This window comes from Nycticebus coucang, chromosome 18 (genome assembly GCF_027406575.1).
Source record: "Nycticebus coucang isolate mNycCou1 chromosome 18, mNycCou1.pri, whole genome shotgun sequence".
Lineage (NCBI taxonomy): Eukaryota > Metazoa > Chordata > Mammalia > Primates > Lorisidae > Nycticebus > Nycticebus coucang.
In genome coordinates, this window is record NC_069797.1 from 3,739,174 (window position 1) to 3,766,665 (window position 27,492).

Genomic DNA, 27,492 nt, shown 5'->3' on the forward strand with positions numbered 1-27,492 from the left:
ATTCCTGTTCCTGACCTTCCTAGCCCTATGACCTGGAACAAGTTGCTCAACTTCTCTGAGCTTCCATGTCTTCATCCAGGAACCCGATAAGCACTCCATAAGGTACTTCTTATTATTTATCATTTACTTCTAACATAAATATAAAAGTATGCCAAGGCCTCCCCATCTTAAACAAACTAATTCTCTCCAACTTCATTTAACTACTGTTTGTTTTTCCTCCCTTCCATTTCCTTAATTACTATTAAGTGCTCAATCCATTACAGTCTGGTTTCTGCTTCTACTAAAACTGGTCTGACGGTGGCCACCAACTACCACTTCTCTGCCAAATCTAGTGGATGTACTCATTCCTCGTCTTCCTTTACCTCACTAGAGAGAGCATTGACCCTGTTGGTCAGGTTGTCCTTGTTAAAACTCTCGTCTCCTGTAATTCACGTGATTACCCTCTCTCCTGATTTTCTTCCTACCTTCTTGAGCCTGCTCCTTCTGAATTCCTGAAAACTCCTCTTCCTCACCTCCTGAACTGTTGGCATCATCAATGGAGGCAGAAAAAGAGCTTTCGGCTCTTGTTGGCTCAACAAACATGACCCTTTGTGATCTGGCCCCTGCTTGCTCTTGTAGACTCGGTCTCTCCAATTAATCACATTTCTATTTCTGCCCCTCTCTCCCAGTCCTTTTATGCCATCGACCTACTTCCAAATCCCTGCATGCACCCATTGTATCCTGCTTCTCAGCCTTCCAGAAGACACGTCTTTTTCTTAGGTTCTCTCTCCTCCCTCCACATTTTCTCTGTATTTAGCCTTCAAAACTCAGCTCAAGCATCACCTTCTTCTCAAGCTGTCTCAACAGGGGCTGAAAAAGTCATCTTTAATATTCTACCCTCAGCTGAGGTTTCATAAATAGAGACAGGCTTCCCTATAGAGCCCTGGCAAAATTACAGAATCATGAGGAAATAAAGAATTGTTATTGTTTTAAGTGGCCAAGTTTTGGGATGTTTGTTAGGCAGCAATAGATAGACAAAACACCCCAAACTCACTAGATTTTAAGTTCTTCAAAGGCAGACTCATGTTGCGTTGAATACTGTATTGAAAACAACAATTCTCTGGTTTATGAAGCCCCCATGAATGATTAGTCAACTAACCACCCAACCAACCAGTCAACTAATGAGCCAGTCCATCAGTCAAAGTGGTCTAAAGTTAGTCTTTTCCCTTTAATTTAATTAAATGTTTCTTTGAACGTGGAAGCCAACAAAATGGGGAAAAGGGAGAGATAAGGAGAAGAATGAATGCTAAGTAAATTCATGTCTCTGGAGGGACTTACCGACCTAAAGTTCTAGCTCTGATCTGCTCTTATCACTACAGTCTCACTTCTATTTCCTACTACATATTTCCATTGAAGTATGTCCCTCTCTCTTCTGCCAAACCTAAACTTTTTACAAACCTTTATACCAGGGTCCTATTTGATCTTTTTGGCTATGTTACGATCATTCTTCATTCTTGAAATCTCAGTCAGCTTTGATTTCTGCCTTCTTCTCCCTACAAATATATTCCACCTTATTATTAATTTAGATCAATTTGCCTTGGTAATTTTTTTCTTTTTTGGGCCAGGGCTGGGTTTGAACCCGCCACCTCCAGTATATGGGGCCAGTGCCCTACTCCTTTGAGCCACAGGCACTGCCCTGCCTTGGTAAATTTTTTTTGGTGATTCCTCCTTTCCTTTAAACTCCTTCTTCCCTCGTGCTAGCTTGGACTCACATTACCCCATTTCTGTATTAGTCAAATGTCTTATGATTATAATGCTGTATTGAGAGTCTTTTAGTTACATTTCCAAGTCCTGATATGTCTAATGAAGCCTTTTTGTAGATGAAACATTTCATTTCAGGGCAAATAGGTTAAAGAAAATGGTAATTATTTCAATTGTCATTACTCTTTCCCAAAATAAATATTATTTGTAACAGTGAAAGGAAATCAGTTTTAAAAATGATATCCATGAAGTGACTAAACATTAGAACCTATTATTTGACAAATCTTATTAATGAGCAGTGTCATAAGAATAGATGACAGATGATGACTCTAGTGAGGAAGCAATCTGAATTTGTTTTTGTTAGCCTGAAAGCCAACATGAAATAAATAGGCAAAAGAAAAGGGGACAAAACCCAAGCTGGAACCCCATCTCTTTTGTATACATCAGTTCAACCTTTGTTAATAGGATAGGGAATTCATTATTTATATCAAGAGGAAATGGACAAACATTTTACGCCTGATAAGATTTTTTTCTTTATGCGTCAAATTCTTTAAAGGATCCAACTGAAAGATAGTCTTCATCATGGGAAGTTTGGAGAAAGAATTTATCCATATGCTAAATCTATCAAAGCTATTTCATGATTCTGTACCAGCTGAAGCTAACCCCAATTACCCTTTTTTCAATCAAGGGATTATCTTTCATGTACACATTAATGCACATCTTGATTTTAAGCAACAGTGAGTTATTTGCTTTGTGAGAACATGAAAGTCATCTTGATATTAAGAACAGAAAAAAAAATTCATTCTAATTAAGTAAATCCCATAATGTTATAATCTTATCTAGGAAACAGCTACGAGATAAGAATAGCTGTTTGCAAACTAACAATTGAGTTAACAATTAAGGTCACCTAACCTTATCTATCCCTACTAAAATGTCCTATTTTTCAGTCATTGTAAGAATGTATCTTATCACCAATAATAATTCCATATCAAAAATGATTCTGCCTTCACAGCAGGTGCCACAAAGTATGTATTTTTAGAAAGCTTCCACCCTTGAATTCATTTACTAGCAATCTAGTGGTGATTTACAGTGGACAAGAGGAAATTAAGAATAGGAACAAATGAACACATGTCGTAGGACAACATACAAATAAAGGCAAAACAATAACAAGGCCAAGGTGAGAACCAGTGCAAGGTGATTTTCCACTTCACACAAATGTTTTTATATCCAGATTACTACTGAGGGATCTTTATTAAATTACAGAATACTTACTCCAAAATCTCTGCTTGTTCCCATCCTTGGGTCAATTTTGCCAATTTAATTTCCAAAGACAAAGCATGCCCACCTTGACAAAAGGCAGTTGCTGAAAGAGAGTTTGGGGGAATGTGGAAACCACCTCCTCTTCCAAATTCAGTATTTGGCACTCCAGACGGCCTCATAAATTACACCAATCTTGGTGTTGGCCAATTAAGTTACACAGAAGTTAGAATTAGTTGAATACCCTGCAGTGGGTCTTAAGTGAGTCAAGGTGACCAGAGGAAAGTTGCCTAAATGGTATACAGAGTGAAGATGTCTGTTCCTGGTACAGTAAACAAGACCAAACCAAAAAGATTTGCAAGAGAGAGGAAATAAGGTGCTAACTCAAATACTGGCAACTGAAAGGAAAATTATGTAAGGGACATCCAAAATGCTGAAAAGCAAAAGAAAAATGAATGGTGAATGCAGAATATGATTGTCTTAACACAATAACTAAGAAAATGCCAGGAATCCTATGTTAACCAGTGTGATGAAAATGTTTCGAACTGTTTATAAAACCAGTGCATGGTGCCCCATGATCGCATTAATGTACACAGCTATGATTTAATACTAATAAAAATAATAATAATAAAATGGCAAAAGAAAATGCAAAAAAAAAAAAAGAAAAATTAATGGTGTAGCATGACCATGCTTTGTGGTCTACTCTGGCTGTGACAGATGGGATGGGAGGAAGGGACGGAGAACCGAGAGCTAGATGTTACATGAGTAAGAGGTTTCTGTGGTTAGACATGAGAACAATATAGTCTAGACAAGAAGGGCACTCGAGAATTGTCCCATGGAGAGGAGGGACTCTGCTTTTGCTCTAATTAAATTGTTTTGGTATGTTCATGGGTGTCACTGGTGGGAAGCAAGAAGAATGGCTGGATTTAATGAAGAAGCACCAGAATTGGGAAAGTTCTTCCATTTCCTTGCCTTAGCATTTGACATTTTCAGAGGAGTTCTGGGGAGAATGTGCTCATCTCTCATTACTCATAGCCATAAAATGGCAAAGTAATAGGAACTAGTCCAGATGGTTCAGAGGAAAACTCTAACATGGATACACTGTGCTTCTTTCCTGCCAAAAGTTAGTGAAAAAACATTTACTCCCCTCAAATTGCTGGCATTTTCATTGCCTTATCCTGCCCCACAGAGGTTTTCTACTGCTTCAGATACCCCAGGACTCAAGAAGAGTTCTGAGCTCTTCTTCTGTTGTGGTCCCGAATCTCAAACTTTCTTCCCCCTATATAAAGTCTGTGGCTCCCAAAATGACAGCTGGATCTGAGCTCTTCTATACTTGCTCTTTTAAGAAAAGATTATATAACCCGAGAACCTGGACTCAAATAAATATTTATGGGGTGAAGGTATGGAGAGACCCGAGGGGAATCACAGAAATTGCTTTGCTCTCTCCACCTCACCAGATGTCTTCATTAGCCTCTTCTCTCAGATGGGGCTTGAGATTGGCCACCAAAAGCCATAGAAAATCCCAAAAGTGGAATCAGAAACTGCATTAGTGCTTATGTTTCCCTGATGTTATTATACTTAAAACAACATCTGCCATTTCCTAATCCCGCCTAATCATTTAACAAGCTTTTTAAAGACCATCTATTTAGCATCTTGCTACAGATACAGCCTCAAAGTGTGGTAAAGAAGACCCCCTGGCAGAGTGACTACTAGCCTACTGTTGGCCTTTGTAGAAAGCAGAAAGTTATCTCCCATAGGCGAAGCCACATGGTACCCCAGCTTGGTGATCCTGGCAGACACAGTTCTGCACCAAAGCACAAGACCTGGTGAGCCAGCATGAGCCGGATGCCAGCCCCACTCCAGGAGGCTCTGTGTAAAGCACTAACTGCATGACTCTGCCCTCCCCCAGCCCTGCTCCCAGGCTCTGACCACTAGTAGCACATCTCTGCATGACTCCGACTGACCCTTCCTTATCAGTCTGGCTCTCTGGTCCTGGATCCCAGGAGCATCCCAACATCCTCACTTGGCCTGCTGGCCACTGCCCCCAACCTAAGACCTCAGCATGCTGAGGACTAATGAGTTACAGCTCCTTGTTCTGATCTTTTGTCATCCAGTTCTGCTTCTGACAAGAGAGAATACACAGAGGCCCAAACAGCCAATTATACAAACTTATGCTTATCAAAGCTGATAGCATCCAGAGCAGAGACACAGTTTACATTATCTTTTAACTATTCCAAGCACTGAGATCCCAGGCTGGTTTAGAATGTGAAAACAATCTATACTTCCTGTCATTTAAGTAAAACACTCTTGCTTTTCTGATGTCACACTTTTTGGAGGTGATGAGCTTTGCTGGCAGCTCTTGCGCTCTTTGGGAATGCTGGTAGCAAGATGATGGCCAATGCTACCACCGAGAGTGTTAATAGCAGAGGACTGAAGGCCAGAACACTTATTTCTCTTTGAGAATATTACCAACCACTTAATATGCAACTTATGAGCTAAAGTCCACAACTCATAGAAAGTGCGAAAAGCTTTATGAAATTTTATACTTTTTAGAGTCCTGAGGATTTAGTAGGCCTGGCATAGGAAACTGAAGGGCACCCTTCACATTTCAATCACTCTTGATAGAACCAGCTTAGACGGTGTCACAGGTTCCTTCAAAAGATTCTACATCCTTTCCAGGATTATCTCATTCCTTCCACTTGACAGAGACACATTATGGAGGTGGGGGAGGAGGGCAGAGACACTGAGGCAACAACAGGGGATGACACTCTAAAGACCAGGAAGGACCGCCGAATGAGTTCAGTTTTCTGTAGTTAGCTACAAAGACCCAAATACTTCCTCGTAGGAGAGAATAAGCAGCACCAACCCTAAAATCCTTGTTTAAAAGACTAGACTCTAGAAACATTTTCCCGGCCTCATCCAAGCAGGTAGACACAACACAGAATTTGTGCCAGGTAAAAGCATGACCTTTCCAAAACTGACTTAGCTGGCACTGCGAGTGAGGATGTCTCTGGGTTCCGGCCACATAGTTACCCCCAGTTCAATTCTCCTCCTGGCCAGTGACCTTTTGTTCACATCCTCCTCTCTTTTATGTTTCCTTGACTTCCTTCATTCGGGCCCTTCCCACGGAGCCTCCGTGGTTGTTTACAGCCTGCCTCTGGTTTTCCTCTCCTACATCCTTTATGTCTCCACCATTGACACTGCAGCTACTCCTGCTTTAAATCTGTCTAGGTGCTCAGGCCCTTGTTTTAATTGTTGGGGATTCATCGAGGGTAGGCACTCAGAACTTTTTAAAAATAATTTTCTTTCTAGTGCAGGGAGACTGTTATTTCTTTTCATTGCGACTGTGGCATGCTGTGTCCACTAAATGATAGGAGATATCTTTGGGATTCATGCCACAGCACCCTACTATGGGGAACACAAATGCCCTTTAGATACACGTCGTCAAGCTCACTATATACACGTAGAGAATTAAGCCCTGCAGAACATGAGGTGACCCTAGATATACAAGTGAGAAAACAAGTCCTATTGTTTGAAGCCTTTGAAATTTTGCACATATATATGATAGTACCGACTTACTTCCGAACAAACTCAAAGGGTGCAAGGCAGATGAAAAACATTTACTGAGAACATGTTATACCTTGGTAGGTTTTCCTCTATCATTTCATCCAGTTCCCACCACACCACGTAAGTATTAGGGAATTTGGGTAACATTTTTGAAGACCACAACCAGTTCTGCTCAGGTCTGAGTCTTTAGCTAAACAATTCTATAGGGCTAACACATCTGTAATATGTTGTAGCTTATGATTCATAATATATTTCATACATTTGAAAGAGCAATTACAGAGAGCATAACATCTAATTCAATCATTTAAAATATAATTTATAATACACTTGATAGCATAATTTTTATTTTAAAATATACTTTTACAGTATTTCTTATTTTAACATAGACTTCATAATATGCTTTTTTTTTTTTTAAATATGGAACGCTTCACGAATTTGCGTGTCATCCTTGCGCAGGGGCCATGCTATTCTTCTCTGTATCATTCCAATTTTAGTATATGTGCTGCCGAAGTGAGCACCATAATATGCTTTTATAGTATACTTTTCATTTTTAAATATAGTTTAAAAACTTTTTTTCTATGTTATAATCTGATGAAGACTTACAACTATAGTCTTTCACCTCAAGCTGCCACTTCTATGGCCACATCTCAACGTGCTGTCATAAGTTTTCTCTGCAACACGCTGTAAACATAGGCCTGGCAAATCACAGTGGCTCTCGCCTATAATCCCGGCATTCTATGGGCCAAGGCAGGAGAAGCCCTTGAATTCAGAAGTTTGAGAACATCCCGAGCAAGTGAAAGATCCCGCCTCTACTAAAAATTAAAAAAGTTAGCTGAGCTTTGGGGTGGGCACTGTAGTTTGAGCTACTCAGGAGGCTGAGACAGGAGGATTGCTTGAGCTCAGGAGTTTGAGGTTGCTATGAGCTATGATGATGCCACTGCACTGTGGCCTGGAAGACACAGTGAGACTCTGTCTCAAAAACAACAACAAAAACCTGCCCTTCCCACTGACACTGACCAGCACCCTTTCTTTTGCCTAGGGATTTGTTTCCTGCCAAAGCCCTGGGGGGGAAATGCCAACATGTCCATCTCAGGGAGAGACACTTTTCCTACCCTACAAAGATTTACAACTGTTATGGACCCATAATAATCAAAAATAAAAATCTTAAAACAACTCTTATATTAGTATGTGTTTTGATTATTTACAAGGTAATTTAAGATTTTAATTTTTTAAATTTCTGGGACCACGCCATTCTGTAAAAATTTAAGTTAGAGGCTCAGCATCCATAGCTCAGTGGTTTGGGTGCCAGCCACATGTACCAGGGCTGGTGAGTTCAAACCCGGCCTGGGCCTGTAAACAATGATGACAACTACTACAAAAATATATCCAGGCATTGTGAGGGGTGCCTATAGTCCCAGCTACTTGGGAAGCTGAGGCAAGAGAATCACTTCAGCCCAAGAGTTTGAGGTTGCTGTGAGCTGTGACGCACGGCACTCTACTGAGGGTGACATAATGAGACTCTGTCTCAAAAATAAAAAAAAATAAGTTAGATAACATTTTTTGTTTTTATAAAAATGCCCCTTAAAAATTAACATATTCAGTTTTTTAAGTGATTTCAATTTGCCAAATTTCTGTAGTCCTTCAAGTCTATAATTCATTTTGCTTATTTTTTTTCATGCACTAGCATATAAACTAGGTAGTGTCTAGTTTAAAGCTAAAATTACTAGGTCTTCCCAGCATAATACTGCCTTTTCTAGTACAGACTCATATTTCAGGGTGTCCCAAAAGTTGTCCCTGATGTTGCAATACATAAAAAAAAGGGAAATTAAAGCTAAATGTACCTTTATTTACAAAATATTCATTACTAAATTTTACCAGGAAGTAAGAATTTTCCTTTACAAAGAAAGTCAACATGTAGAGAATATTTTGTAAAATCTTGTAATGAATATTTTGCATCATCAGTAAAGGTACACTTAGCTACAGTTTCCCATTTTTGTCTATGTCTGGTGATTTTAGGGGTGACTTTTGGGACACCTGGGTATTATTCTCAGATGGAGATCACTTTAGGAACTACCTGTATGCCTGCCGGAATAACATTTCAGAACATACCTGTCATCAATCCCTATGACATATTTAGATATGTAACAGGAAACTGATGGCTTAGCCAAAGGGGTCTTTAGTTCTGAGCCCAACATATACATTTTGAATTTTGAAATAGAAGAGAGTGGACCTGGGATGGATTTCTATGGTTGAACATGTAGAAAGAGTCTTAAAAGGGCCAGAAAGAATTCTCTGTGTAGCCCAAATATAAGGGCAAAGGAGAAAACATTTTGCACAAGGAAAAGAGACAAAAATGAAGATTTCTCTTTCTTGCTTCCAAAAGCTGATTCACAGGTTACTCTGTTTGAGGGTGGAATACAGACACGCTGGCACTCAGCCAGAGAGAGGCAGAACCCCCAGAAATTCCTCTAGGATGCAGAGCCCTCAAGTGGTGCCACAAGCTTGGACGCTCAGGAATCTGAGTATCCAGACTAAGACTCTGTGTCTTTTTATGTCCATGTCCAGTTCTAACACTCGACTCTCTTTGTATGGTAATTTCTGCAAGGAAATAAAATTCTTGTCACTTCCTCGTTGCATGAAAACAACTAGAGAAACACAAAACTGCCTTGCAGCATGAATACTGAGAGGCCACTCGTGAAGCCTTGAAATGTGTGATGTTCCAATTTGCATGTTAGCCACATTGCAGGCTGTTACATGACTTTGTTCTTTGAGGAGGCTTACTAGTCACTGAAACTGAATGTTAACTCTTACATGCCAAAGACCATTCTAACGTATAAGGAAGGTGGACATAAACACGCGCACACTTAAGCAACCACCCGGTGTCAGGGACCTCTTATGGCAGTGAGTGCTTTTCAAATTCTTTCTACGGATTTTATTTATCTTTTCAAAGAACCAACTTGTTGTTTCATTAAATTAAATTCTGATTTAATTTTGGTTATTTCTTTTTTTATTTTTTTAATTTTTATTATTTATTTATTTAATTTTTTTTATTAAATCATAACTGTATACATTGATATGATCATGGGGCATCATAGACTCGCTTCATAAACCATTTGACACATTCTTATCACAGTGGTTAACATAGCCTTTCCGGTGTTATCTCAGTTACTGTGCCAAAACATTTACATTCTACATTTACCAAGTTTCACAATATACCCCTGTAATATGCACCACAGGTGTGATCCCACCGATCCCCCTCCCTCTACCCACCCCCACTTTCCCACTTCCCCCTATTGTTAAGTTGTAACTGGGTTATAGCTTTCATGTGAGAGCCCCAAATTAGTTTCATAGTAGGGCTGAGTACATTGGGTACTTTTTCTTCCATTCTTGGGTTACTTTACTAAGAATATGTTCCAGCTCCATCCATGTAAACATGAAGGAGGTAAAGTCTCCATCTTTCTTTAAGGCTGCATAGTATTCCATGGTATACATATACCACAATTTATTAATCCATTCGTGGATCGATGGGTACTTGGGCTTTTTCCATGACTTAGCTATTATGAATTGGGCTGCAATAAACATTCTGGTACAAATATCTTTGTTATGTTGTGATTTTTGGTCTTCTGGGTATATGCCCAGCAGAGGAATTACAGGATTGAATGGCAGCTGGGATTGGACTGCTCTTCCTTTTCCATTTCTTTAAGATGATTCATTAGGTTATTGACATGCTCTCTTTCTGTTTTTCAGATGTAGACATCTAATGGGATAAATTTCCCTCGTAGGACTGCTTTTGCTGGTCCCACAAGTTTTGGTAGCTTGAGCCTTCATTGCTGTTATATTCAATCGTTGTTGTTAATGATTTCTTTTTTTTTTTTTTTTATTCTTCCTTGACCCAACTGTCATTCAGCATAATGTTGTTTAATTTCCATGTCTTTGTGTGGGGATGACAATTTTTGTTGGAGTTGAGTTCCACCTTTATAGCCTTGTGGTCTGAGAAAATCAAGGTAAAATTTCAATTCCTTTGATTTTGTTGAGGTTTGATTTGTGTCCTAGGATATAGTCTATTTTGGAGAATGTTCCATGGGCCGACGGGAAGAACGTATATTCTTTGGCTCTGGGATAGAGAGTTCTGTATATGTCTATCAAGCACAGTTGTTCAGGGGTCACATTTAAGTCACTTGTATCTTTGTTTAGTTTCTGTTTAGAGGATCTTGTCCAGCTCTGTAAGAGGAGTAATACAACCATCCAGAGCAGAGAATACAGTTTTTATTTTGCAACCAAGGACACAGAAAACTTTGTCACAACATGGTTTAAGCATTAACTACAGAATATTACATAGCTCCCCAAGGTTGCAGATTAGTAAGACAGAGGGATGTATAGGGTGAATCAGTAAATTGGCTGATTTCCTCATCATCAGAAGAGTAGATGACCAAAATGAATTAAACAATCATGCAGCACTGTTTCTCCTTTCTTTTCTTGGAAGAGAAACTACTCTCAGGTATGGATGAGGTCTGAATACAAGAGAATAAATTATAACTTATTTAAATTTCCACTTCAATAACTCTTACCAAACTTTCAGTGTGTTAAATGTAAGGTGTCCAACCTTTTTCCTTTTCTGCTGCACACTGGAAGAACAAGAGATTTCTTGGGCCACACATTAAATACACAAACACTAAAGAAAGCTGAATAAAAGAAAAGGTCTATGCATACTTTTTGCAATAACCAAAACCACAAATAAGCAAAACAGTTCTCAAATAACCTGAATGTGGTTCCCAGGACGCAGGTTGGACACCCTTGATTGTATGAACAACAATCAAAATTTCCCTGCTAAAAATTTGTCATTATGCATTTTAGCTTCTTTCTTTCTTTCTTTCTTTTTTTTTTTGGAGACAGAGTTGTACTCTGTTGTCCTGGGTGGAGTGCTGTGGTATCTTAGCTCACAGCAACCTCAAACTTCTAGGCTTAAGACATTCTCCTGACTCAGACTCCAGAGTAACTGGGACTACAGGTACCCCTCCATGACATCCACCTAGGTTTTCTACTTTTTTTTTTTTTTTTAGTAGAGACAGGGTCTCACTCCTGCTCAGGCTGGTCTCAAACTCCTTAGCTCAAACAATCCACCTGCCTTGGCCTCCACAGACTGCTAGGATTTTATCTTATTTCAAGAGAAATTATTAAAAATAGTCTTCATTGTAATAATCTATGAAACCATAGTTTGTCTACCACCTTCTTATTTCTTGAATAATTCGTAACTTTCTTATTTACAAAATTTCTAAATTCTATGAGATTTTTTGACCTACAATATAACCTTCACTGCTGTAAGATTTTGAAAAAAAAAGTTTTAATAACATATACATTCATAAACAAGTAACTGAAGTTTTACTTTTTGCCCATGACTAAAAGACATCCAAACAAAAGCAATTTTAAAACACTTAGATTTTCTTGTGTACTAAATACATGACATACCCATTCCCTCATTAGTTTAAATTTTTAAATTAAAAATAGATTTAAAAGCATGCTAAGTGGTAATAAAAATGTTAACTTTTAAAAGATGGCTTGACATATGTGCTTTCATATACTTTCAAAGAATTCCTGCCTGCCCATTCAAGACTTTTTTGCTTCTTTGTTAATCTCCAGCTCCCCATTTCAGGTGCTCCAGCCTTAACTCTAATAAGCAGAAAAACACAGAGGAGGTTGTGGCCCGATTTCAGAAGAAAAATGTCAGGCTGAGAAAGCCCATGAAATTATTGGGATCAAGAGAAAAGCAAATTAATGAAGCCTCAAATTTGGTGTGTAAGCAGCACAGGAGCAAAAAGCAGCTGATGTGTTCAGTACCTACAGTGACAGAAACTGTGTCTTTAATGTAATGGCCTGACCCACTGTCGTAAGCCCTGCAATGCCAAAAATCACACAGGCTCACCCCACCCATGCTCTGCTCTGGCTCCACAATGTAATCTTCATGTAGTGTGTTTGTTTGCTTATTTATTTATTTGACGGAAGAACTTCATCTGTAAACTGTCTTGACTAACATCAACTTGGCAACAACTCATCAGTTAAGTAACTGTTAACAGATTCTTCAAGATATGACTGCTACACTGATACTTTATCTTCCTGTTAATTAGTAATTATGCACTGGCAAGAAAAAGTGTTTCTTTTCAATTATCCCAGAATTCAGTGATTATTTAAACTTGACTAGTACATCTTCTGGGCAAATTGTGTTTGATAATCCTTATTAAAATATACATAGTGGTTGTTGACTTGTAACAAGAGAAAAAAAAGTGGTAGTTCAAAGGGTATTAGATATAGCACAAGGCAAACAGGGGCCCATTAAAATTTCCCCAACTGCTCTAATGAGAATGCCGAGGGTCATTTCTGCCTTGTTTACCATCTGTTTGGTTTCTGGCATGTGCCTCTGGTGAGAAGGGAGTGCCCCAAAGCCCTTTTGGCTTATCACAGTGTCATCCAGGGTCTGAAGTAATTTTGGCCTTTCATAAAGTGGCGCTTTCATAAAGTCAGACACTTACACATGTGGAATGAAAAACTTATTAAGTGTGAAAATGATGCTACCTGACGAAAAGCATCCTGATTTTTGTTGTTGTTGTTGCAGTTTGGCCGGGGCTGGGTTTGAACTCACCACCCTCCGTATCTGGGGCCAGCACCCCACTCACTGAGCCACAGGCACCACCCAGCATCCTGATTTTTAAAAACAGGGAAGCAATGTTTAAAAAGGAACTTTACAAAACATCGTATATTAAATTCTGTGTCTGCTTTCCAATCACCCAAAGGTTTTCATGATTTTATGATAATGAAAAACAGCTACTTTTCAATAATTAGGCTCTCATTAAAAAAAGGATTTGCCTTGAGTCATATGATGGTATGCTAGACAGGACACAGGAAGCGATAACCACAAAAGAAAAAGTTGATAAATTAGAATTTCTCATAGTCATCACATAGTAACATTGAGGGGAAAAAAAGAGACAAGCCATGAGCGGGAAATACATTCGCAAAACATAAATCTGGTAGAAGACTATAGCCACGTCCTCCTATACAACTCAATAAAAACACAACTCTGTCTTTTAAGACGGGTGTAAGATTTGGCAGACTTTGACAAAAGTGGCTGATAAGCACATGAAAAAGTGTTCAACACCAATCGGCATCTGGGAAATGCAAATTAAAACAACAGCGAGATGCCGCCACACACTCACAAAAATGGCCAAAATTAGAAACAGACTGTGTTGAAGATGCAGAGAAATTGTGCCTTTCACGCTCTGTTGGTGAGAGTGTAATATGGGATAACTGTTTTGAAAAAAACATCTCATAGCGTCTCATAAAAGAAAAACCCAAACCACCACTAGGTTTTTACCCAACGAAAATGAAACAGGTATTCATAAAAAGGCTTGCAGAATGTTCATAGCAGCTGTGTGCACAATAGCCAAAAATCAGAAACAACCCAGGTATCCAGTACAAGGAAAATGTAAAAACAAACACAGGAATACCACACAGTAATAAAAAATTGTAAAAACTACTGATACATACAACATGGATAAATCTCAAAAACGTCATGTTGAGTGAGAGAACCTCACTCATCTGAAGGTCTAGAACTGGCGAATTAATCTATGGACAATCAAAACAGCGCTGCCTCTGGGAAGCAGGGTGAGAGTTGACAGAGAAGAGGCATGAGGGAAACAGGAGGTGACGGTAACATCCTATGTTTTTTATAGGGGTTTACACAGCTGTGTACATTTGTGAAATCTCATCTCATATACCCTTAAAATGTGTGCAGATCATTGTATATATAAACGTTACCAACACAATGGGTGTTGTATGATTCTTTCAATTTTGATATTTGTTTAAAAATTATAATGATGTGTTAAAAAGTAGATTGATATGACTTTAATCAAATCCCTACTAAATTCCTTTTAAAAATAACATTAGTTCACTAGGTGAATCGCTACATATAATGTAAAGCCACATAAATGTAACTGTTGACAAAGCATCAGTTCATTTTGTCACATCGGCCTTGCGATAGGAGAGCAGGTACCACTGCTTTTGTGTTCAATATCTGTCCTTCTACCAGTGTGCCAACCTGGTGTTCGCTTATATGGGTATGCATGTGGTATGTGCCCCTCAACCTGTTTATCCCATTTGAACCTGATATTATCGTAATGTAATCTCATCAAATGGTATACAAATTGATGAAAAATGAATACAGGCAGTTCCCAGCTTATGAGAGAGGTTCTGTAGGTCTGCCCTTAAGCTGAATTTGTATATAAGTTTACAACAGGTAAATTTGCTCTTACATAGTACTTGTAATAGTCTCTGTTCATAAGTGTGAGTTATACACCAATTAGATGTTTATAACTTGGGGACTCACTCTAATAGCCTCCATTCTCATAAGTGCAAGGTGTACTTAAAGTGGATGTTTGTAACTTGGGGACTGCCTGTATGCATAAGAAAAGGAGTTTTTGTTCATATATAAACTAACTTGAATGTTTCAGGCAGACGTGACAAAAAGAAGCTAAAGAAACGTTGCTTTAGATTATGATGAAAAGGGTACCAGTTAAAGATTGCAAAACAAAAAATCATAAATATCTAGAATTCTGTACTCAGACTTCTTCACAAGTCTGTTTATGTTTCTGCTCCATTTTAAAGAAACGAAAAGTAGGTAAGTGGTTTATGTAACAAAACAAAACCCTAGTGGCGTGCCAATCACTGGGCCCACATTTAAAGAACAGTTCTTAGATAAACTTTGAAAAGGGTAACTTTATTACCAACCATCCTATTTGATACCCAAACGGGTTAGGCAGGAACTAAATCTGGAGGGCGGTTCCTAGGGGCCGGGGACCAATCAGGGGCAGGGGCTGCAGGAAACCACAGAACACCTGTCAGTCACGTATCTCAATCTCCTGGTAACATCCACACTTCCCTTAACCCCTGTCCAGAACTAGCCCAATAAAAGGAAACCACCTGAGAGTCCTTAATTTCTTTCTCTGCTCTTAGAGATTGACCCATTCTCTCTCCACTTTGTATAACTTCCTTCTTTTCGACAATAAAAGCTGTTTGTGTGGAACTGCTTCCTGTCTGAGCTCATTCCCTCCACCAGCTCTGCTTGTGATGCTTCCAAGCAAGGAGCCAAAGACCCAGGACAACAGTGCACCAAGAGCCCAGACCGGACAAACCCACACAAGTACTCTGTTACCTATCCCTAGCCACTTCCTTTCCTCCCCACGGGATTCACCTTTTAACAAACTAATGAAACTGTTGCTTAATTATTCATAGAAAAATCAATATCAAGCATGTCTAACCGATTTGTTTTAACTCCCTCACTCCTAGTACTGATCAAGTCAAATAACAGAGTTCCTGTAGTTTTTTTTTTACATAATTTAGTACGGATACGAATGTGTAAGTATTTGGAGAAGCAAGGTCAATTTTTAAACTCCGTGTGTGTGTATTTGTATACATATTTCAATTATACTCTAACCATTAAATATTATGCAAAACATAATTTTAATTACAGCATTCTATTCCTGAATGCTAACTTAATATATTTCCGTATTTAGAAAATTTTCAAAATCTTATCATAAATAGTGCCTAGTGAACAATCGTGTACATCGAATTGTCTGTGTTTGTTTTTTTAAATTTATAATAGATGTCCAAAGGTAAAAGAACAGAGTCAAAATATATAAACATTTTAATGGTTCTTTTTAGGTACCATCAGTTTGCTTTTTAGGTAACCAATATACATACACATCAATAATAAATACCTATTCTATTTTCTAGCACTAATACTAGTTATTAAATATGCAGAATATTAAACATCTTTGCCAAGTTAAAAAAAATGTACCTCTTACTGTTATGTATGTTTATTAGTAAGTTGAATATTTTGTTCACATATATTGAACATTTGTCTTTCTTTTTTTTGTAAATGGTCTGAGTTTTTTATACTTTTCTATTAAGACATAGGTTACTGGTTTCATTGTACAAAGGCTCAATAATCCCTTTACACCTACGGCAAGATGTTTGTTCATTTTATTAATTTTTTAATACACAAGCAATACTTTTTCATTGCCAGAAATTTTTTTAAAAAAGAAGAAAACTATTAGACACTATGAGATTTTCCAAGTTGTCCTGCACAAAACTAGTTCTTTAAGATACAAAACAAATTTTCTTTGGGGGAAATAAAAAGAACTCTTATGTTAACATATATTTTTGAAAGAATACTCACTATATGCTATTGTTAAAAATTCATAATGTGCAAAGGTATATTTAACTCACAGCTCAACAATAAAAAGACTCATAAGACAATTAAAAAATTGGAAAAGGCCTGAAGTAGATATTTCTTCAGAGAAGACACACAAATAAACACAAGAAAAGATATTCAGTGTCATCAGTCATTAGGGAAATGAAAATCAAACCACAGTGAGATACCACTTCACATCTACGAGGATGGCTATCGTAAAATAAATAAATTAAACAGAAAAAAACAGGTGTTGGCAAGGAGGTGGAGAAATTGGAACTCCCATACATTTCCAGTAACAATGTGAAATAGCACAGTTTCTATGACAAACAGTTGGATGGCTCCTCAAAATGTTAAAAAGAATTATCCTATGACTTAGCAGTTCTACTTCTGGGCACATACCTGAGAAATTTCAAACATACATTCGCACAAAAGACCTGTAAGGCGATTCATAAGAGTATTATTTACAATAGTCCGAAGTGGAAACAACCCAAATGTCTGTCAATACATTGAATAAAATATGGAATATCCATCCAATGAAATATTATTAAGCCATAAATAAGGATGAAATATTAATACATGCTTCAATACGGATGAACCTTGAAAACATGTAAGAAGCCAGTCACAAGAGGCCACGTTTTGTATGATTTTCTTTATATGAAATGTCCAGAAGAGGCAAACTCAGAGACAGAAAGCAGTTGAGTGATTGGCAGGGGAATTTGAGATGCTAATAGACAATAGGGTTTCTTTCTGGGGCTAACGAAGATGTTTTCAAAATTAGTGGTGATGGTTGCCTAACATAGTGATTGTGCTCAGAACAACTGAATTGCACTTAAGATGGTAAATTTTATGTTATGTGAATTATGTCTGAAAAAAAAAACATTAAAAACTCTAAGAAGTACTGTTTAACCTTAACCAGAATATTCCCAGCTTTTTATATGGCAATGCCCCTTCTCCATGTTAGACTTATTAATATATCATGAGGCAGTAATGTTTGCAAGAAGTGAAGTGTGGGAAAAAGCTGCTATTAACACAACATTTTAAAATTCAGTCTAAAATGTGGCTATCTGAGTTCCTGGCTGAAAAGGGGGACAAGGATGAGAATGAAAGAGAAAAGCTAGGGATCAACTTCACCAGCCTCATAATGATTCCAGAGCTGGCCATTTGTTCCATGCTCTAGACGCAGAAAGCACAAACCTCAATTGAGTTCTCTTATTAGCAACAGATTTCTCTCCATCTTTGCTATTGTTGTAAGAAATGCTATCAGATCATACAGGTTACAAGTCAGGTTAAAAAGGAATTGTCTCATAATACAAATAATTATTTTAAAAAGGAAACAAATGATAAATAAAACATAGTCCCAGAATAATATCTCTGATAGCTACATTTATTGTATGTTTAACTTGCTATTTACAGGAGTTCAAGTGGAGAGGAACTTTTCTGAAAGAGAACCAGAAATAACATAATTAACCAGATAATAACAACAACATGGTTCTGCTGTATGAAAACGTGCAGGAAGAAAAGCAGGAGGGGAGTTCAATCTGAACTTTTACCAACATATTAACAATTTTCGCTGTTCTGTTTTCCAAAATGGCAACACCCACACTAACAAGTATCTTTCCATCCAGACAATTCAGAGTCCTGAAAACAGTAATTTAGTTGTGTGCTTGCCTCAGAGAGCAGCCTACACATCTATTAGGCTAAATGCAAAACTCTGCATCAGAGGGTTGAAAACAAACTACAAAACAGAAGACGGGAGTGGAAACAAAACCAGCACTTGGTGAGGGGCCTTTGTTGGACTCCTACATCTATTTTCAAATTATAATGTTGTATGCACAACTATTTTCTGGGAGAAGAATTTACTTTCACTATTTTTTATCTCAAAATAAAATCAGAATTATATCGAAGAAGTAATAACATTACAAAATCATTGTTAAGCTTTTCTTAGATGTAACTGCCAAGAAAGAGAAGCCAACTTCATCCAACAGTATTTATAAATAAGTTACTGTGTACGTGGAACATAAACTCATTTACCATTATCTGGAAACAAACAAAAAAAAGGACTGGAAAACATCGAGATTAAACTACACTGTAAGTAAAACAGCTGCTAGGTCAGAGTCAAACTTTGAAGTCCATTCCCTGGAGCATGTGCTTCCATCCCCTCTCCTGTTAATGTGAACAGTCTGGCTTATTCAGAGAAGTGTCACTCTCCTGGAGAACAGCGCCTTTTAACAGCAAAGACCCACAATTCCTAGATGTTTTTAAACATTATTATTGAAGAAAGAGAGAGAGGAAAGTATTCCTGATTCTGTTCTCATCAAGTGAGGGCTAAGAGTTCATTCACTTTCCAGAATTATTCTTAACAATTTTGGCCCATGAAAAAGTACCTCAAGTAACGACCTCCACTCCATTCCTGTTTGCTCGCTCAATAACCAGGGCAAATGTCTTCTTCAATAAAAGGAATAAGCTCTGCCAAGATAGAAGAAGCCCTTCACACATTTTTAACACCAGCTGGCAAATGATAGAATATTTTCCGAAGTCATAGCTTATAACTTCCACCAGAACCTGCTCTAAAATGTGCACTTCTTAGCCCTCTATTTCAATTTCCTACATAATTTTATATATACATACCAGTTTTCTGTATGATTTATAATATATATATCAGTTTTCTATATGATTCTGAGCATATTCATTTGAACAGAAGTAAGAAGAGAAGAACTGCTCTTCAGGATACATTTTTAAACCATCCACAGTGGTTTCTGGGTACATGTCTTATCAGGACTAAATTCCTCCACCTGCAATCTGTAGAGTGTCCAGAGAAAACTGACAAGTAAATTATTAAGAGCTAGGAAATGGATGACTCTTACACATCTGTGAAGTGTATGTTTTGGGAATTTTGTTTCTGTAAAGGAAAGAAAACAAGAGACAATTACTTTCTCACAAACACCATTTTCAGTTACATGAAAAATTAGATGAGAAAGATGCTGAAGTTAAAGCAAAGGATTAAACTTTTATAGAAGAAATCTTTCATTATCTGACTTGACTTAATGTTAGAATATGTTCCTAGGAAACTGCAGAGTTATCATTTCTGGGAAGATACAAGAGAGGAAATAAGAACTACGGTGTACCACCATGACATTAACCTGCTCTGAGAGCTGAGGCTGCACTGGGCAATCTCTTAAAGTTCTTTCTATCTTCTTAATCAATCACTGTCCTATCTGAGAGTATTGGTACCCATCAGCTACAGTAGAAAAAGGGACAGAGCAGTTGCCAGGATGTCTAGAGATGTAATATTCCCCACAGCCAATACATATCCACACACTGGCACATACACATGTATTTAGTAGTAAAATAGCCTGTGAATCCTCAAAGATTTGAGGATTTTTCAGGACCTTTCTCACATAAATTTTCATGTTCCCCCAGGAGACAGAGCCAGAAGGAATTCCAAGGGCCATAAACCAGGGCAGCAGAAGTTTTAAAGCAGCTGGGACTTTGGAACCAGGCATGGGTTATTTTGAATGGTTCATGGGTGCGTATGTGTGTGTGTGCTGGGAGTGCATATCTGGAAAGGGGTGGTAGGAGGCTGGGAAGAGATGGGGCTAGAGCAGAGAAGGCCTTTCCTTCATTTCTTTTGACTGTAACAGAAACGAATCCAAACTGGTTTGGGCTGCCAGGGAAGCTCAATGAGAAGCCAGAGAGCCTGGTCTGAATTACGGCTTTGTAAGTCCCTAAGCAAGTGTGACTTCAGGCAAGTTTCTTATCCTCTCTGTGCCTCAGCTCTGTATCTACAAAATAAGGAGAATGATAGTAGGATTTCTTTTTTTAGCATGAAAGAGTTAATACTTGCAACACACCTTGCATATACCAAATGCTTGGTATATTAGCTATGTTTATCATTTCTTAGAACCCCAAAATAATCCTAAAATAGGAGAATGGAGGCCAGGTGCAGTGGCTCACGCCTGTAATCCTAGCACTTTGGGAGGCTGAGCGGGTGGATTGTTTGAGCTCAGAAGTTCAAGACCAGCCCGAGAAAGAGCCAGACTGTTTCTACTAAAAATAGAAAAACTAGCTGGGCTTTGCGTGGGCACTTGTAGTCCCAGCTACTCAGGAGTCTGAGGCAAGAGGATCCCTTGAGCCCAAGCGTTTGAAGTTGCTGTCAGCTATGATGACGCCACACTCAGTCTCAAAAAAGAAAAAAAAAGAAAAATAGGAGCCTAGAAAGCTCCAGTACTTCAGCACTCTGACTCTCACCTTCTCCTTTCCCTGCTCAAAACTCCTCTGAGCCATTGCTGAGGGCGGCTGCCATCACTCCTGGATGTTTTCATGCTCCATGGGTCTACCTCATGAAGAGCTGGGGACTGGGATTGGTGAGTCTCGACTTACGTAACTCGACAAGGGTTAGGCTAAAAACATGCCACCATGCCTCTCTTGACTGGCAGAAAAGGAAGGCCGAGGAGGAATTTGTCTTGATTCCGAAGTTTGAAAATTCTCATATCTCAGCCATAGAACAGATTAAACAATTTTAGTCTTTAGAGATTCTGAGCCACTGATGATAAATATTTAAGGAATTTGGTGATCCTACTGCTCAGCATCTTCCTTAAACTGTTTTTTCTTTTCCTTCTTTTTTTTTTTTTTTTCAATTTGCACAGTCCTACGTCCTTTTATAATAAAAATCTGGTAACTGCCAAATATCCACCTACTAAATAAAGTAACGTCTATCCATACAGTGGAATTTTTATTTGGATGTAAAAAGGAATGATGTAGCTATATCATGGTAAACCTTGAAAAAGTTATGATAAGGAAAAGAAGTCAGGTACAAAAGGCTACACGTTCTATGATTCCATTTACACGAACTGTCTAGTATAAGCAAATTTATACAGAGGGTAGATAAGCGTAGGGACTGAGGGGAAGAAAGAATGGAGAGTAACTGCTCATGGGTCCTGGGTTTCTTTTAGAGGTGATGAAAACACTCTGGAATTGCTGGTCTTGTGCATATACAGGAAATCATTGAAATATATCCTTTAAGCGGTCAATTTTATACTATTATATTTTTTAAATATCTGGGAACTGGATGTGACACTAGAACACCTGGTTTTAGTCCTCACACTTAACCAGCTCACATAAGAGTCACCACTTGCCTTCCCAAATTTTGCTTCCTTACCCAGACATTTGGACAGAGGCTGAGCCAGACTCTCCTGGAGGTCCATTCCCGCTCAAAATTCTATGGGTAAGAAACAGAGTGCATCCCCCCAGAATCAGAGGCAAACTCTCTCCTTTTAAACCTTCTTGAACAATCCTCCCATTCCATCGCCCTTCTCAAAGAAATAATTCTTGCTTCTTTCTGAGTCTTTAAATAATACCTGTTTGGAACATGTAATATACTTTGTATTTGAACGGTAATTTTATTTACTCCATCCAATAACTCTCTGTACTGAGCACTACTGTTATTCTCATTTTACAAATACAGAAACTAGGGCTTGGGGAAGGTAAGTCTATTGCTTAGGTTAGCAAGAAGCAGGGCCAGGCACAAAACCTAAACTGCCCAGCTCCAGAGGTCATGTGATGAACCATTCACAATGAGTTACCTTTCTCTACCAACCAATTTCTCTGTCTTGGCTCAAATCTCATGGCCTTAAACATACGCATAAGCAATTTGTTGATTGATGAACTCAACAGTATATGGACTATGCCCACTATTCTATTGTAGCAAGTGATTCTTTTCAAGTTGGCTATTTAGAAGTTAGGAAATATCCCTGAATTCTTTATCGTATGTCAAATATAAACTAAATAAAACTACTTCTTAATGAAGGTAATGCTGGCATACCTAAGTAGAATAAATAAAGACCAAATTTAAGTTAATACTCTGTAAACAGGAAAAATTAATGGCAATTTCAAATCCTTTTATCATAAGGACACTTGTACTAGACTGTTTATTGCAGCTCAATTTACAATCGCCAAAATGTGGAAACAGCTTAAATGCCCACCAACCCAGGAATGGATTAACAAGCTGTGGTATATGTATACCATGGAATACTATTCAGCCATTAAAAAAAATGGAGACTTTACATCCTTTGTATTAACCTGGATGGAAGTGGAAGACATTATTCTTAGTAAAGCATCACAAGAATGGAGAAGGATGAATCCTATGTACTCAATTTTGATATGAGGACAATTAATGACAATTAAGGTTATGGGGGGGGAAGCAGAAAGAGGGACGGAGGGAGGGGGTGGGGCCTTGGTGTGTGTCACACTTTATGGGGGCAAGACATGATTGCAAGAGGGACTTTACCTAACAATTGCAATCAGTGTAACCTGACTTATTGTACCCTCAATGAATCCCCAACAATAAAAAAAAATAAATAAATAATGGCAATTTCACCTCTTGTCAGCTGTGCTCCTTATACCATTGACCAGAGTAATTTGTTTAATTGAGTCTTCCTGTTAATTTTAGATCATTTATTATACCTAGTAAAAGGTCATGCCTTTGAATTCCTCAAGTATATTTCAATTGCATTTATTTTTTATTTCCTTGTAAAGAGACAGACAAGACAAATTTATCCAGATCATCCTGAATATAGTAAGCTTAATCTGGACTGGTAAATACCAGAACAGATCCTATTTAATAAAGTCAGTAGGGGCTACCCCCCTTTACAGACATTAATTTCTTATGCTCATGTATTCAGACTGTGCATCTGACACAGAAACAAGACCCTTAGGACTGAACTCTAGCTAATGTTTGGGGGGGAGGAGTCTTAATGATAATTAGCAAAGTCATAAAAGGTTCAACTTAGTCTTAACATGATAACCAAAACAGTTAGCTTAAAGAGACCCTGTATTTTTCTTTTCTTTCCTTTTATTTTTGGAAATGGAGTCCCACTCTATTGTCAAGGATAGAGGGCAGTGGCATGATTACAGCTCACTACAACCTCTAATTCCCAGGTGCAAAGCATCCTACTGCCTCAGCCTGCCAAGTGGCTGTTACTACAGGTGTACACCACCAGGCCCATTATTTTTTTCTATTTTTAGTGGAAACAGGGTCTCACTCTCACTCAGGCAGTCCTTAAACTCCTGGCCTCAAGTGATCCTACAACCTTGGCCTCCCAAGGTGCTAGGATTATAGGCGTGAGCCACTATGCCCAGCCAACCCTGTAGGTTTATCCTTAGTGAAAATAAAACAAAGTAGTAAAAGCTTGCATTCTGGTGATGAAACATTAACATACCATCTAAATCTACTGGCAAAGTACACATTTTTACTAACTAGTGACAATATAAGATTTACTAAAATTTGAAGTCCTTCTGAAAGTATTTAAGTAATTTGTTGTATAAATATACCCAATCTAGAGTGTCAAATCACATTTAAAAAAATAATATCAAGTTAAAAATTCTAATACTGTGTTTTAAAGATAACATTGAAAATATTAATTTTATGTTAATTGCTTAATCTCTATTAAAAATATAACATGAATGTTTAAGAGAGAAAATTAAAAAGAAAAAAATAATCCTAGACCTGTTCATCAGATCACCATCCCAAACTCTTGAATTTCATCAAAAATTGCCATTTTAAAAGTTTTATTACTTAAATTATTGGATCTAGAATGCCTAATTATTACAAAACAAAAATATGAAACAAGTAGGAAATTATAAAACTTTAAGTTTTGAAAAATTGCTAAAATGCCTCATGGGTTAGTTAAGCAAGATTATCTAGGAATTGCAAAGACCTTAATTTATGCAAGGTCTAACAATTGTGGCTGGTATTTATCAGACTTGCAAACCTGATTTTCAGGTCTTCGAACCAGAATATTAAAAATTGAGTAAAATCTCTAGCATTTAGAGCCAGAATACTAAATATTGAGTAAAATGCATTTCAGCCCTGGAACAGGAACAATTTTGCACGAAAGGATATTCAAATCGCTCTTCATTGAGCAACCACAATGAGCCTTGAAGATTTACATGATTGAGCTGGAATTCAAAGCCAAAGACAAGAGAGAAGCATTTTTTTTCTGGGACACACAAAGAGATATCCATAATTAAACATCACACTTTCCTAGGGCAGCATGTTTTCTTATATTGACAAGCAAAATGAGGCATTTCAAATCAGACATTGCTGGCTTACAGTCATTTTTTTGCATAGCTATTGTTTTAATGTATTTCTGGCTATTAGGCATTTGTCTATTTTTGGTCGGTGAGGCATGCATTTTATAGAATTCTGGTTTTGCATAAAAAGCTGTACTTACGTTAGTGCAATTCCATTCCTACCACAGTATCTTAAGAATAATTATGGACTTATTTTGGATGGTCATATACACGTTTTATATTCAAAAGAGAGTGGCTGTAACCATAGTATAATTAGTACAATTCAAACAACTCTAGAAAAAAAACTTTCCAAAGTACCTATTTCGACTCAATCATATACTTTATTTTGCCTTACTGTCACAGCTAAATATATCACAATCATGCTAGGATTTGGAAAAATGCCAAACTAGGTTTGCTTAACATTCCATTAAAAAGGTCAGAGATTAACAATGGAGTCAGTGTTCAATAACTCTTTTGTTCTAGGTCAAAGAATGCCATATTACTTCAGCCTGATTCTCATATAAATTCTAAACTACCAAAAAGCAGCAATTCTTTTGAATTTTACCTTCTATAAGTTTCCCCTACTTTCCTACCTGTACCCTAAACAAATTAAATCTTTTTTATTTTGTTCTTATATTCTAAAGAATATGTTTAATTTAAATCAAATACCAAAGAACAATACAGTTTACTTCAAAAGTGACCATTTTATCTAAAAAGACATTTAACCTCCTGCTTTCCATTCTAAACATTATTTATGAAGATTAACTCTGCTATGTAATATTCAGGCATACTATTAAATTTCATTTTAAAGTTATTTATCAGTATCACATAAACAAGCATACAATTATTAGGATATTATTGGAATCGACCTATCCATCCATATAAAAATTATGTTCTATAAAAAAGGAAAATATCTAGTTCAAGACCTGAGCACTTGGCTGTGGAAGTCAAACTATCATCAATGGACTCTGTTTATATTCGGAAGCCTCTTTGGACCATTAAACCAAGGATACAGGATTGACAGTGATGGGAAGCCTAAGTGCAATTTCAGCTCCCCAAAATAGATAATAATTCAACTAAAAATTGATTTTTCGTATCTTTCAAAGTCACTGTAAAAAATGTCTTGATGCCTGGGTTTCTTAAATCATGCTTAACAATTTTGTTATTAGTGTTGTGTTTGTCTTTCCAGCTAAAATTGGAGACAATATGATACATATATTTTATATGTTCCTTCAAATGTACTTGTAACATACTTGTGAATGATCTTTAATGACTTTCCTTAAAGCCCCCAAATTAACAAATGATAGTTACTTAATTCAGCCAAGTTCTCTCGAATCATCTCCACCAACATAGTACAGATTAATTACACTTCAGAACTGTTTTTGGCATCCATTACAATTTGTTCTCAGTACTGACCCCAGAGTGATTTCTTCAAAATCAAAGGCTATTCAAGTCACTCCTCAGCCTACATTTCTCAATGGCTTTCCTTGCTCTTGGAATGAAGACCCAAATCTTACAACATCCCAAATAGTCTGTTCCTGGTCTCTTATCCAACCATAGTTATCATTTTCCCTCTGGATTCCAGGCCCAGCCACACCAGTGTCCCTTCCTTTATCTAGGATACGGCCAGCCTGTTCCCACTCTAAGCCTTTGCACTGCCCTTCTTTCCTTTGGGCATGCTATGCCCTGCCTTTCACAGGCCTTTAGCCAAATAATTCCTGCTCCTTCAGATCTCCACTCCGATACCATTTCCTCAGGAAAACCTTTCCAAAGTACACCCCACCTTACCTAAGACTAGGTCTAGTTTCCTTGTGAGACCCTTTCTTTCCCAGCATTCAGTGTATTTGTCAGCCCCACTTACCTTATCATTTCATCGATATTTGTCTTTCTACTAGAATTATTCACACTTCAGCATGTATCAACATCACCTGGAGTATTAAATAAATGGCCAGTGGGTCCCACCCTCTACTGATCACCATGTCAGTAGTGAGGCCCCGAACTCTGCAATTACAACTTCCCAGAGTTGCTGATGTTACTGGACTGGGAACCAACTGGAGAGCTTTAAAAGTTACCAATTCCCAGGCCCGGCTCCAGAGGTTTGATTTAACGGGGCTATGGTGGAGCCCAAGAGTTCTTATTCCAAATATTACATGCTTATACTACAAAATTTAGTGATTTATCTAAAATTTAAATTTAACCCACTGTCATGTATTTTATTTGCTAAATCTGACAGCCCTACTTATAACAAAACAGATAGTATGCAATATACTTACGCATTTATACATGATCGTAACCTGACTCTTCATCTCTACAGCGCGTAAGAAGAGTGGGTCTGAAGATGTGGTATTTTTAGACATAAGAGAAAATTTTTTCCCTGAGGTTTAGACCTAGAAGTCGTTACCAAAACATTATAAAATCTCATCTATGACTTTTTAAATATAGGTAAATTCTCATAGTCTAAAACTATGGGACTTAATTCTCATAGTCTAAGACTTAGGAATTAAATGACTTTGAGGCTCCTTTAAGCCCTAGGGCTGTGGACCTCATCTGGGGCAAGCAGAGAGAGAAGGCAGCATCAACATAGCCAATGAGTCACCTGGGCAGAGCTACTGCTGGGA

The 27,492-nt window shown here is 37.7% G+C and overlaps 1 non-coding gene across 1 annotated transcript; it reads right to left on the reverse strand.

Moving 5' to 3' along the window:
* Window positions 1-6,975: 6,975 nt before the first annotated feature.
* LOC128571329 (U6 spliceosomal RNA) lies at window positions 6,976-7,082 on the reverse strand. The gene has a single exon (XR_008375760.1). It is a non-coding gene; the product is annotated as a U6 spliceosomal RNA (small nuclear RNA).
* Window positions 7,083-27,492: the final 20,410 nt, after the last annotated feature.